Source organism: Dipodomys merriami, unplaced genomic scaffold (assembly GCF_024711535.1).
Source record: "Dipodomys merriami isolate MVZ:Mamm:240054 unplaced genomic scaffold, mDipMer1.0.p SCAF_876, whole genome shotgun sequence".
NCBI lineage: Eukaryota > Metazoa > Chordata > Mammalia > Rodentia > Heteromyidae > Dipodomys > Dipodomys merriami.
The window spans coordinates 187,367-192,452 of NW_027206486.1; positions in this window are offsets into that span (position 1 = coordinate 187,367).

The following is a 5,086-nucleotide window of genomic DNA, read 5'->3' on the forward strand; positions in this document are numbered from 1 at the left end:
CTGACATCAAATATAGTGAAAGCAGGGGTTATACTGTGGGGGAGGGACATACAAAGCAACAAAGAAATAATCTTATAAATGCGTTAGAGACACATGCATGAAAGAAAAAAAAACATTAAAATAAATATCTAGGGGTTCATTTTCCTAACATCACCATTATCTGACCTTTTCCACTAGACTCATACATACACTACATATTGCAAATAAGGGAAACCATGGGGCCTATGTTTCTTTGGGCCTGGCTTACTTCGCTTAATATAATTTTTTTCCAAGTGTTTCCATTTCCTAACAAATGGGGCAATGTCATTCTTTCTGATGGAGGCATAGAATTCCATTGTGTGTATATATATACCACATTTTTTTGATCCATTCATCTACTGAAGGGCATCTGGATTGGTGCCATATCTTAGCTATGGTAAATAATGCGGCAATAAACATAGTTGTGATGGTAGCTTTAGTGTGCTATTGTTTGATCAAGCATTATTACCTCCTCCCTTGTTTCCCCTTTCCATCCCATCCCATCTCCCTTTATGCCCCCCACAAACCACGCCCCCCCCTGCCATGTACATGTCATTGTTGCAATGAGTCCACCTGTATCCCAAGTTGTTTTTCTGTTCCCCTCACCAAATTATACCAACATCAATACAGTGAAAATAGAGGTTAAAGCATAGGGGAGGGACAGACAAAGCAACAATGAAATCATCTTGTAAATATTCTAGAAACAATAGTAAGAAACAAAAACCATTTGAGTCCTTATCTTGGTGTTCATTTCACCTAACATGAACTTGTCTGACAGTTTGTGTTTATCTCCGACATATACTAGTTATTGCAATAAAGGAAACCATGGAACCTATGTTTCTTTGGGCATGGATTACTTCACTTAATATAATTTTTTCCATGGCTTTCCATTTCCTAACAAATGGTACAATGCCTGCCATTTTTCTCTGATGAAGGCATAGAATTCCTTTGTGTATATATACCATATTTTTTTGATCCATTCATCTACTTAGGGGCATCTGGCTTGGTTCTATATCTGAGCTGTTAAATAATGCTGCAAAAAAAATAGTTATGCTGGTAGATTTAGTATGGTCCTTTTTGTGATTATTTGGATAAAAGCTCAAAAGTGGGATTGCTGTGTCATAGGGGAACTCTATGTGGAATCTTTTGAGCTCCAAACTACTTTCCAACGTGGTTATACAAGATTATAGTACCACCAACATCCCGTCCAGCTTCTGTTATATTACATTATAGCCATTCTAACTGGGGTAAGGTAGTATTTCAGTGTAGTTTAGATTTGCATTTCTTTTATTGCTAGGGAGTTTGAGCACTTCTTCATGTGTCTATTGGCCATCCTTCTTTGCTCTTCAGAGAGGTTTCTTTTTAGTCTTTAGCCCACTTATTTATTGGGCAGTTGTTTCTTTGAGGATTTGTTGGAGGATTTAATTTTTTTGAGTTCTAGGTATATTTTAGATATGAGACCCTTGTCTGTTTTATGGCTAGTGAAGATCTTCTCCCAATCCATGTGCTTTCTATTGATTTTGCTAGTTTTGTCCTTTGCCATGCAGAAAATCTTCAATTTCATACAATTACATTTGTCCAACCTTTCTTTGATTTGTTGTGTTTCTGGTATATATTAAGAAAATTTTGGCCTGTGCCAAGGAGACATAGGTTATATCCTAGTTTGTCATGCAATGTTTTCAGGGTGTCTGCTTTGACTCCGAGGTCTTTCATCCATTTGGGGTTGATTCTTGTGCAGTGTGATATATATGGATCTAGCTTTAGTTTTCTACAAGTGATTAACCAATTTTGTCAGCACCATGTACTGAAGAGGCTGTCTTTCTTCCATTCTATTTTTTTAGCTCCCTTATCGAAGATTAGGTGGCTATAGGTCTGTTGGTTCATTTCTGGCTTTTCAATTCTATTCCATTATTCCTGAGGTCTGTTCTTGTGCCAATACCTAGCTCTTTTGATTACTATGGCTTTGTAGTACAGTTTGAAATTTGGTATTAATATTCCTGCAGCACTGTTCTTTCTGTTAAGGATCATTTTTGCTATCTGGGGTCTTTTATTGTTCCACATGAATTATTAGATTGCCTCTTCTATTTTCTTGAGGAATGAGTTTGTAAGATTGATAAGTATTGAACTGAATTTTTAGATAGCCTAGGGAAGTATTGTCATTTTCACGATGTTGTTTCTTCCAATCCACGAGCATGGGAAGTTTTTCCACTTTGTAAGTTCCGTTTTGATTTCCTTTTTCAGGCTTTTAAAGTTTTCATCATAAAGATCATTCACTTCTTTGATTAATTCCTAGGTATTTTATTTTTTGTGGGGCTATAATGAATGGAGTTGCTTTCCTGATTTCAGCCATGCTTTTCTCATTGTTGGCATACAGAAAAGCCATTGATTTTTGAGAGTTAATTTTTCCCCTACTATTTGCCAACGTTCTGAATCAGCATGAATAATTTGAGAGTTGAGTCGGTGGGATTATTTAAATACAACATCATGTCATCTGCAAATAGGGAGAGTTTTATATCATCTTTCCCTGTTTGGATCCCTTTTATGTTTGCATCCTGTCTTATTGCTGTAGCTAGGCATTCTAAGAGTAAATTGAAGAGAAGTGGAGAGATTGGACATCCTTGTCTTGTTCCTGAGTTAAGAGGAAATAGCATTATTTTTTCACCATTAAGTATAATGATGTCTGTAGGTTTGTCTTATACAGGTTTTATTGTATTGAGGAATGTTCTCTGGATTCATAGGTTTTCCAGAGCCTTCATCATAAAGGGGTGTTGGATCTTGTCAAAGGCTTTTTCTGCATCTATTGAGATAACCATGTTCTTATTCTTGCTCTTGTTGATGTGATGAATTATATTAATTGATTTGCAAATATAGAACCAGATTGGCATCCTGGAAATAAATCCTGTATGATTATTTGGAGGAATTGTCAAAGGCGATTGGCCAAAATTTTGTTGAGAAGTTTTTCATCAATCTTCATCAAAGAAATGGGTCTATAATTCTTTCTTTGTTGAGTCCCCGCTTGCTTTTGGGATGATGGCTTCATAGAATGAATTTGGTAGTGAACTTTCCCTTTCAATTTCATTGAAGAGTTGGAGGAGTATTGGTGTGAGCTCTGCTTTGAAGGCCTTTTGAAGGCCTTTGAAGTTCTGCTGTAAATCCATCTGATCCTGGGCTTTTCTTAGATGGGAGGTCTCTTATTGCTGTTTCTATTGCTATGCTTGATACGGGTATATTAAGTTGATTTAACTCATCTTGGTTGAGTTTTGTCATGGAAACTCAACGGCATGGAAACGGCTAGGAAAAGGTCCATTTCTGCCAGGTTCTTAAACTTATTAGCATAAATGTTTGAGAAGTATTCCCTTATAATGTTCTGAATCTTGGTTGCTTCTCATTCCCATTCTCATCTCTGAGTTTGTTTATTTGGTATGTTCTCTTCTTTTTGAAAAGATTTGCTAAGAGAATGTCAATTTTGTTATTTTTTTCGAAGAACCAACTCTTGGTTTTGTTGATTCTTTTTATGGTGATTTTGGGTTCTAATTCATTTAATTCTGATGTAACTTTAATTATTTCTTTCCATTTACTTAATTGGGGTTTATCTTGCTGCTCTTTTTCAAGGAGGTTCAGATGTCTTATTAAATTGTTGGTTTCAGATCTCTCTAATTTGTTGTTGTAGGACCTCAGAGCTATAAACTTGCCTCTGAGTACTGCCTTTGCTGTGTCCCAGAGAAGCTAGTAATTTGTGTGTTCATTATTTTTGAATATCATGAACATTTGCATTTCCTTTCTGATCTCTTCCATGACCCAACAGTTGTTCTGCCTCCATGTTGTACAGGACTTTCTTAGTTGGCTTTCGGTGTTGAGTTCTAATATTATTCCCTTGGATGCTGTTTCTTGGCTCTTACTGTGCTCTTGATGGTTTTCAATGTGTAGGATAACTGTAATGTCTCTTATAGGGCTGGATTGGTGGAGATATACTTTTTTAATTTTTCTTTGCTATGGGCAGTTTTTATTTGACCTTCAGTTATGAAGGAGAGTTTATCTGGGTTCGGTATTCTTGATTGATAATTGTTTGTCTTTACCGCATGGCATCTCCCATTCCAGGCTCTTCTTGCTTTAATCGTCTCTGCTAAAAATCTGGGGTGATTCTAATTGGTTTGTGTTTATAGGTGATTGTTCTTTTCTCCTTGAGAAATTTCAGGATCCTTTCCTTGGTCTGAATTGATCCTGTGCAGATTATAATGTGACTGGCGGGATATCCTGCTCTGGTCTGGTCGATGTGGGGTTCTATAAGCTTCTTATATATGAATAGGCCTACCTTTTTGCATGTTTGGGAAGTTATTTGCTAGCATTCTGTTAAATAAATTTCCTAGACGATTAACTTCTTTCTCTAGGACCTCCTCTACACCCATTATCCTCAGATTATGATTTCTGATGTTGTCTTCCAAGTGTTGAATAGATCTACCATATTTCTTGATTTGTCTTGGATATTTGTATGTTCTTTCTCTATAATATCTAGGCTGTCTGCAATCCCGAGATTCAATCTTCTGCATGGCCTAACCTACTGTCAAGATTTTCTACTTTTTTATTCATTTTCCTTATAATTGGTCAGCTTGGATGGCTTCAAATTCTTTGTTGGAGCTTTGTTTTAGATTTTGTATGAACTTTACTTCCTTAATTTGATGTCCAGTGTTTATTCTCAAATCACTTAGTTGACTGGTTATGGTTTCCCTGGACACCCATTCTTTCTGTCGCGCTACATTCAGCATTCCATTTGTGGTCTACCTGAATTGTTTCAGCTGTCTATTTATGGATTCCATGAATTCCTCTATTGATATTTATCTATTCTCATCCTGCTCTCTCAATCCCTGTATTACTCTTTGATTATCTTCGTCACGTTCATGCAATTCCTGTAATTCTCTAGACTGTGCTCAGCCTACTCACGCATTTCCTGTATTTCTCTTTTACCCTTCTCAACAAACTTATGCAATTCCTGCATTAATCTTTAAGTAGCTTCTTAAATTAAATCTCCCAACAACAAATCCTCAAAGAAACAACTGCCCAATTAATAAGT